This window comes from Ovis canadensis, chromosome 1, assembly GCF_042477335.2.
Source record: "Ovis canadensis isolate MfBH-ARS-UI-01 breed Bighorn chromosome 1, ARS-UI_OviCan_v2, whole genome shotgun sequence".
Taxonomy (NCBI): Eukaryota; Metazoa; Chordata; class Mammalia; order Artiodactyla; family Bovidae; genus Ovis; species Ovis canadensis.
Genome location: NC_091245.1, coordinates 75,926,129 through 75,935,730, shown reverse-complemented (window position 1 = coordinate 75,935,730; position 9,602 = coordinate 75,926,129). Strand labels below are relative to the sequence as shown.

The 9,602-nt window shown below is 37.5% G+C and overlaps 1 non-coding gene across 1 annotated transcript; it reads left to right on the top strand.

Moving 5' to 3' along the window:
• The first annotated feature begins 9,049 nt into the window (after positions 1-9,049).
• On the top strand, positions 9,050-9,121 carry TRNAC-ACA (transfer RNA cysteine (anticodon ACA)). Its single transcript has one exon. It is a non-coding gene; the product is annotated as a tRNA-Cys (tRNA).
• The last annotated feature ends 481 nt before the right edge of the window (positions 9,122-9,602 follow it).

Here is a 9,602-nt window from a genome sequence, read left to right as displayed (position 1 = left end):
CCCTTCAATCCAGGCTTTGTCAAGTGGCTTGCCTTGGCCAATAAGACGTTAGAAAACAAGATGAACATAGAAATTTGACAAGCACTTGTACATCTAGGCTTACTGTTTTGCTGTCCTACAACTGACATATGAAGAAGCTTGAGCTAGCGTCCTGGAGGATGAGAGACCACAGGAGGATAGAGATGAGCCATGCCAGCTAAGGTTCTCTAGACTCACCAACTTCTAAAGAGCAGGAAAAATGTGCAAGGCCATTCTATATTATGTAGCCTTCGATGACCTCTCTGCTAACTGGATAATCAACTTATCATTGCACAGAATCAGAAGCAAAATAGAATAGTTGTTGTATGAAGCCAGGGGTCAGTCAAAAAATGCATGCGTTTTTTCAGGGTCAATAATCTCTTTTACGGCAAAAACAATACCATTTCAGTTTGTATTTCTAAAGTACAATTATGGGCACCGCTAGCTGTACATCAATATTTCTTTTTCCCTTTTTTTCCATAGTAATACATTTGGTGTCAGGCTTAAAGACACTCTGTCAGAGATTACATCCACGAGCCAGATTCTCAGTTGTGTGTGACCAGAGGATGACGTTTTCATTTCTGAACTATGAATGAAAATGATGTATGTATTTACTGAGCTTTCTCCATGCTCTTATTTTCCCTTCCTCTTCCATTTTCCCAACTGGATCCTACAGAAATCTGATTTACCATGTAGACTAATGCAGCAGATTAAACTTATCTTAACTAATAGAATAGTTTTGTGCAATATATTTTGCTACCAAAAATGATTTAGTTGGTAGAACATTGGATATTGGGTCAAAAAATCTAGGGGGCTTTGATAAACTTTGCCCCAATTTTTGGAATTGGCCAGAGGCTAGTCAGTCACTTACAGGAACTGTAATTTTGTCTCCCTAGATAACAATGTATAATTCCAGATAGGCTAAGCAGGAATTTTGAAAACTGACCTTACTAATTCCTATTTCTACCAAGTAAGAGGGCCGCAGTAACTGGCGATTGCCCTTGGCATGTGTCATTTTAGTCCCAGGAAATGCTTATATACCAACAAAGTGCCTTAGGTAACATAATGGGAAATAATCAAGGTGAGCTTTTGGCACTTGGACAGCTAGGGACAGTTCTCCTTGAAAACACAAATATACTCCATTTCGAGGTATTGAAATTAGAAGAAAACTGGGAAAGAGGATTTTAGTTACCTTCTGAATATACATTCAATGATGGTAGCCCCAAAGTCTCAAACTTTGCTGTGTGTGAAGGGGATTGTTAAGCAAACATATTTTAATACTCTCCTCCTCTCCTCAGTCTCCCAGAGGTTATATTTCAGTAGCACTAGGAAGCTTGCTTATAATCTCCATATTTAAATACTACCGTTAAGTAATTCTAAGATAGGAGGTCTGTGGCCCTTTAGGAAACTACAGCCATAGCAGAAATTAAATTCATGTATTTATGTACTAAGATTCAGTTCCAGGAAGTGTAGAAATCTAGATGTGGCAAGTAAGTTCTAGAGAAGATGAGTTACAGTTTTCAAAAAAAAGAAAGATCTAGTTGTCAAATATTCTTTTATGAATGATTTTGTTTAAAAAAAAAGCAACAACAACTAATGGGGAAGAATTACCAAACACAAGTATAAAAATGAAATTGCCTCACATTGCCTGTGAGTTTCCTACTCAATGTTCAATGTACGGTTTGAAAGTAACCACCTTTGGAAGTTACACTGGGCTTCCCTGATGGCTCAGATCATAAAGAATCTCCCTGCATTGCAGAAGATCCAAGTTCAATCCCTGGGTCAGGAAGATCCCCTGGAGAAGGGAATGGCAACTGACTCCAGTATTCTTGACTGGAGAATCCCATGGACAGAGGCGACTGATGGGCTACAGTCCATGGGGGTCACAAATAATTGGGCACAACCAAGTGACTAGCAAATGGAACTCATATTAGCTGTCTCTGTCACGTGCCTTCATCACACTCCATCATTTCTGGATCAGAGCAAGAATTGCATTGGGTTTAGTTGTCTAGCTTATGTCTTCCCCAGTGGACTAAATGCTCCTTAAGGGAAAAAAAATTGTCTCTTCCTTGGTCACCAAAGTATCCCCAGACTTATCAGGATGCCAGGAATATTCCAAGCACCTAACCAATATTTATTAAAGGAATGAATCTCTGTATAGAAAATAGCTGGTTGATTTTACCAACATAGGAAATGGACATGAACTATAATGAGACAAGGTGGAAATTGCCTAAAGGGTATGCTTATATTAAATAGATACCTACTTAAGCAGTATAGACACAGCAGAGGTATATTCGGAAGATAATGTTGAGCCATGTCATGTTGAGGACATTCTAGCTTGGAGAAGGGAATAGATTTTAGTGCAGGTTCAAGCACTGGAGATAAAAATCCTTATTCATAAGAGCAACCTCCCTGTAAAAATGACACATAGTTTTGGGGTATAGACTGAATCACTTTGATTTTCTATTCTGTTATTCAATAATTACTGTGGTTATTTTTCTATGTGATTAAATACCCTTTTGAGTCATGCTGAGGATGGTATGCTTGTAAGGAATGGAACTGTTGGTTAGACACCATAGCTAATCAGAGAAGTAATCATCTCAGATATTAGAATACAAACTTTAGCAAAGAAATGCACAACTGAAATGTGCATTCTGAAAAATTCAGACTCATAGAAACAGAGTGGAATGGTGGTTTCCAGAGGCTGGGTGGTGGGGAAAATGAGTACTGTTGGCCAAAGGGTACAATGTAAGTTGAATAAATCTTGAGGTATCTGTTGTACAGCATGGTGACTATAGTTAATAATACTGCTCTTGTATGCCTGAAGTCTGCTAATAGAGTAGATTTTAAGTGTTCTTACTACAAAAAAAAACAAAAACTATTTTAGACAATAGATGTGTTAATTAGCTTGATTGTGGTAATCATTTCACAATATATATCAAATCAGTACATCTTACACCTTCAGTCAGTTAGTCAGCTCAGTCACTCAGTCATGTCCGACTCTTTGCGGCCCCATAGACTGCAGCACGCTGGGCTTCTCTGTCCATCATCAACTCCTGGAACCTATTCAAACTCATGTTCATTGCTGTGGTGATGCCAGGCAACCATCTCATCCTCTATAGTCCCTTTCTCCTGCCTTCAATCTTTCCCAGCATCAAGGTCTTTTCAAATGTCAGTTCCCCGAATCAGGTGGCCAAAGTATTGGAGTTTCAGCTTCAACATCAGTCCTTGCAATGAATATTCAGGACTGATCTCCTTTAAGATTGACTGGTTGGATCTCCTTGCAGTCCAAGGGACTCTCAAGAGTCTTCTCTAACACCACAGTTCAAAAGCATCAATTCTTTGGCGCTCAGCTTTCTTCACAGTCCAACTCGCACATCCATACATGACCACTGGAAAAACCATAGCTTTGACTATGTGGACGTTTGTTGGCAAAGTAATGTCTCTGCTTTTCAATATGTTATCTAAGTTGGTCATAGCTTTCCTGCCAAGGAGTAAGTGTCTTTTCATTTCATGGCTGCAGTCACCATCTGCAGTGATTTTGGAGCCCAAGAAAATAGTCTCTCACTGTTTCCATTGTTTCCCCACCTTACACCTTAAATGTATATAATTTTGTTTTGTTATTTCTATCTCACTAAACCTAAATCTTATCCAAGGGGAAGGAACCACAACTGACTTGAAACATAATCCATCTCTCCAGATTATGCTTTGAGAGAATTATGTAAATTTAAGGAAAATATATTATTTGCCTGCTTTAAAATTCAAGTTTTCACTTTCTGTATATTCCAAGCATGACAGAAAAAAAAAAGACACAAATACTTGAGAGAAGAAAAAGAAAGAGCTTGCCAAAAAGATACAATTGCAGACTGAAAAGAGTGCAAGCCAATCTCAGCAAGCAGCTGGCCAGCTGTATGAAATGGGAATAGTCACTTAACCTCTTCTCTACCTGAATCTCATTAGCAAAATTAGGAGAAGGAATGAAATAATTTATAAGGTTGCTATTAGCTTTAAAATTTTTATGAGTTCAGAGCCTTTAAAAACTTGGTGCCCTCAGCAAAAAAATAGCACTGAGAATTTTTTTCAATATTCCTTTTATCTATAATGGAAATAAGTTAGAAATAATAGGCCTAATGTTCACAAATCATTAAATATTTACTGGTTACTCTCTTGATCACCATTTTGATTCAATATGTATGTATAAATCATCAATATTTTCAAAATTCAAAAACGTGCACAAAGGAACTTTCTAGTTTCTGTGATGACTTTCAACTAAAGTATGATAAACTTTCTTGTTTGCGTGTTTTTATGCTTATCATTTGTCAATAAGCCCTAGAATCTAAGCACAATATTATATATACATGTTAAGTGCTTTGTTTATCATTATAATTTTCCTCTTGAGTTACAAATTGCATAACTTTTCTAGAGTTTCCTCATTTATTTTTTAAAATGTTAGTGTCCAGGTACTAAAAAAAATAAAAGGAACTTCTCCAAACCATGTGGTATGCTAATACTGGAAATAAAATGAGTGTTTACTCTCTTGCCTATGTGCTAAGTTACTTCAGTCATGCTTTGTGACCCTATGGACTGCAGCCTGCCAGGTTTCTCTGTCCATGGGTTTCTCCAGGCAAAAATACCAGAGTGGGTTGCCATGTCCTCCTTCAGGGGATCTTCCCAACCCAGGGATCGAACCCATGACTCTTTACGTCTCCTGCATTGCAGGAAGGTTCTTTACCACTAGCTCCAACCAGTAAGCCCTGTTTCTCTTGAGGGAAGTATTACTAAGGATAAAAAAGAGATAGATAGATAAGGACATTTGTTTATACACAAATAATGTGATAATTCTATTTTATAATTCTATACACTTTTCTTATTTTAATTGAATCGATGTCCTTAGTAGTACTTTTGCTTTTTTAAATAAAGAAGTATTACTTGTTTTTCTTCTTATGATATACTGCTATCTTTTTTTAACTTTCCCCAAATATTTATAAAAGAATCCTCTATACTAGATATTGTACAGTGAATATTAGTTGATTGATTAACCTTCTCAGTGCTCCTTCCAACACCTCCTTTCCATCCTCAGTGTTACAAATACTGTCACTACCTACCTTCACAGCTCGCATCCCCACTTCTTCTAAGGATATGGGAGACTGTTATGGCCAATGAGACACAAGACAACATCATCTTGGAACACTATTTTTAATACTTTTCACATAAATGAAAGAGATGCCTTTTCATTCAATCTTTGAATAGTATTTTGAGAAGCTATCAGAAGCTGCAGTTGCCTTCTTGTAAGGCTGGAGAGAGTAAACTGACATACTTGAGGATGGCAGAAGAGAGAGATTCTAAAACAACCATATAGGACCACCCTACATCTATAAAGAATTCTTGATAGGTGAAAATTTATTATAAATTTTCCTTATTGTTTAAGATACTTTTAGTTGGGTCTTCTGTATATTGTATCCAAAACTGATACATTCATTCCTTTATTTTCAATCTCCATAAGTATAAACATGATCTTACAGAACAAAGCTAATGGAGGTGATGGAATTCCAGTTGATCTCTTTCAAATCCTGAAAGATGATGCTGTGAAAGTGCTGCGCTCAATATGCCAGCAAATTGGGAAAACTCAGCAGTGACCACAGGACTGGAAAAGGTCAGTTCTCATTCCAATCACAAAGAAAGGCAATACCAAGAATGCTCAGACTACCTCACAATTGCACTCATCTCACGCACTAGTAAAGTAATGCTCAAAATTCTCCAAGCCAGGCTTCAGCAATATGTGGACTGTGAACTTCAAGCTAGTTTTAGAAAAGACAGAGAAACCAGAGATCAAATTGCCAACATCCGCTGGATCATGGAAAAAAGCATGAGAGTTCCAGAAAAACATCCATTTCTGCTTTATTGACTATGCTAAAGCCTTTGACTGTGTGGATCACAATACACTGTGGAAAAGTCTGAAAGAAATAGGAATAGTAGACCACCTGACCTGCCTTTTGAGAAATCTGTATGCAGGTCAGGAAGCAACAGTTAGAAGAGGACATGGAACAACAGAATGGTTCCAAATAGGAAAAGGAGTATGTCAAGGCTGTATATTGTCACCCTGCTTATTTAACTTATATGCAGAGTACCTCATGAGAAACGCTGGACTGGAAGAAACACAAGCTGGAATCAAGATTGCTGGGAGAAATCTCAGTTTCCTCAGATATGCAGATGACACCACCCTTATGGCAGAAAGTGAAGAGGAACTAAAAAGCCTCTCGATGAAAGTGAAAGAGGAGAGTGAAGTGTTGGCTTGAAGCTCAACATTCAGAAAATGACGATCATAGCATCTGGTCCCATCACTTCATGGAAATAGATGGGGAAACAGGGGAAACAGTGTCAGACTTTATGTATAGAAAATATGTAATTCAAGGAAGAATATTTAAATGACATTTAATATTACTGATGGATTTCCCAGGTGGCTCAGTGGTAAAGAATCTGCCTGCCAGTGCAGGAGACACAACGTGGGTTCGATCCCTGGGTTGGGAAGATCCCCCAGAAAAGGATAAGGCAACTCACTCCTATACTTTTGCTGGGATAATCCCACGGACAGAGGAGACTTGTGGGCTACAGTCCATGGGGTCGCAGAGTAGGACACGACTGAACAACTGAGCATACAACGTGCACACAGCAACACTATTTCTCTATATTAAGAAAATTTTATATGTTCAGCGATAATTTCAAAGTTACACACCACTGAACAAAATTAGAAAAACATGCTGAATTTCCCTGGTCATCCTCTTATGCATCTTCTATACTGAAAAAATATCAGAGTGAATTGGAAAGCAGACCATTAAGTTGAATCAAAGTTTATCATTTTAACAATTACTCTTTTATTGACTTTGAGAATCTAGGAGACTCACAATATAAAGTATGACTTTTTCCTGAGTAGACCACAATTTAAGGTTTCCAGTGACTAAAATTTAGTAACTAAATTGTTAAAATTCATTTTCTTAAATAATTTTATCACTAAATAATGATACATTTTGCTCTACTCAATAGATGTGATCTTTAACTTTTAAATTTTATATATTATTTTATTACAGAATATGTGATATATAAAATTAATATTTATCGATAGAATATTTGAGGTATAAAAATTATGACATATGAAAACAAAACAGTCATGAACCTTCCAGCCAGCTCTGGAAGTAGTATATTACCCATGTCATGCAGGCTGTGTGTGCACTTTCCTTCAAATTCTATCCCCCTCCCAATCCCCAAAGGTAACCAATATCTTGAATGTTGGTTTTATGCTTATTTTACTTTTCAAGTAGTTTCTGTCATAAATATATCTATTTCTAGATTTTGAAATGTATGTCCTGTGCTGTGGTGTGCTTAATTGCTTAATCATGTCTGACTCTTTGCGATCCCATGGACTGTAGCCCACCAGGCTCTTCTGTCCATGGGGATTCTCCAGGCAAGAATACTGGAGTGGGTTGCTATGCCCTCCTCCAGGGGATCTTCCTGACCCAGGGAACGAACCCAGGTCTCCTGGATTGCAGGTGGATTCTTTAACAGCTGAGCTACCAGGGAAGCCCTTTGAAGTGTGTAACATGATTTTATTATCTTCATGGTTTGCAACTTGCTTTTCTCATTCAAGGTTATGTTTCTTAGATTCATTGTGCTGCATGTAGCTGTAGTTTGTTCATCTTCAAGACTACATGATTTTTCACTAAGTGCCTATATAGCAGTTTTTTTAAAAATCCAGTCACTTAAGAAGGCATATTTTTATTTTTTCTAGCCTTTAAAATTGCTATTAAAAACATGTTGTGTGTTCAAACTTTTTCTATTTTTAAATTTATTTCCTCTTACTGTATCAATAATTGAAAGGATGACTGCAAGTCTCTCTATGACTGATGATTTATCCCTTTGCTCTTGTTTCAACCATTTTTGTTGTAGACGTTTTAAAGATGCTTTACTATGTGTACACAATTTAATTATTTAATATTTCTGGTATTTTTTGTCATGTATTTGGGCCCTTTATTCCTAATCATGCTGTTTTATCCATTAAAGTATATTTTTAAGTCTTTGATAAAACTACAGTACATTTTTAAAATTAATTTTTGCCTGTTACATATTTTTCTATATTTTTTCAACTTTTTCATGTCCTTATGTTTTACTGGTGACCACTTAGAAGAGAGACTCTAAAAGTGCCTTGCTAGTTGATGTTTAGTTCATGTCTTAAATAAACTTCCCTAGAAAATGCACCTTGAGGTAAAAGCTTATGCGGTATGACTTTCCTTGGGATGCAATCCCAGAGAAGCAGGAGTGAAGAAAAAGTTTAGTCTAATAAAGAGTGTGTTTCTGAGTTGGTCACAGCTTTTGCATCACAGTTGTTTGTTAATTGTTGCATTATATCCCAGAAGAGGTATATGTAACTACTGTAACTTGAAACAGTCCAGTGCAGAGAAGGCAAAGCAAACAGTTTATTTGTAGGATCCTTCTGTTTTCTGTATGCCCCATGCAGTAATAATGCCCTAGTTTCTGGGTCGTTGACCCAGGTATATGCTGGGGAAGCCAAAGCCTCCAGACATCCAATACAGCCCACGATGTAATGTCTTTGTCAGTTGGTACAACACGTAATTGTTTCTAAATTTGTGGCAATGAAGGTGGCAGTGGCAGTGTCCAGGGCTTCATAACCAAAAAAGGTGTGAGTGTTTGCTAGAACCTCTCTCTCTCTACCCCAAAACTAGAGAAGGAAGTAGCTGAGGTCTGGAGATGTGGATGGTTTCAAAAAGCTCTCAGGTACATCAAAACCTGAGCTCCGTACCATTCATCCATGGCATTGCTTGGATCAGCTTGCAGTCAATCTCGTTTGAGTGTAAGTGCCCATACTTTCTCTGAAAGCTGACAAAGTGCAAGTCCAATCTGTTTAGGAGGTAGTGAATTGTAGGAAAATGAAAAAATTCTTACAGACTTTTAGCAAATCATAGTTATGGTCCTCACTGCTGCATCTGGTCCAGGGCTATAATTAGAGAATTTAAGGAATTCCCTGGTGGCTCAGATGGTAAAGCGTCTGCCTACAACGCAGGAGACCTGGGTTCGATCCCTGGCTCGGGAAGATTCCCTGGAGAAGGAAATGGCAATCCACTCCAGTACTCTTGCCTGGAAAATCCCATGGATGGAGGAGCTTGGTGCAGGCTACTGTCCATGGGGTCGTAAAGAGTTGGGCACGACTGAGCGACTTTACAAAGGAATAAAAGGTGCAGTGAGTAATAGAAATGTAGAGAGACAGAAGATGGCATTATGCTAGGTTTAAAATATTCAAAACTTGTAAGGATTCAGAGTTTATATCATCCCTAGTTTTTCTTATTTTCATGCCCCTCCCATTTGCTAGATATAAAACATTTTTCTTGAAATTATTTGTTCTAGTTCTGTGAAAAATATCGCTGGTAGCTTGATAGGGACTGCATTGAATTTGTAAATTGCTTTGGGTAGTATACTCATATTCACTATATTGATTCTTCCGATCCATGAACATGGTATATTTCTCCATCTATTAGTGTCCTCTTTGATTTCTTTCATCAGTGTTTTATAGTTTT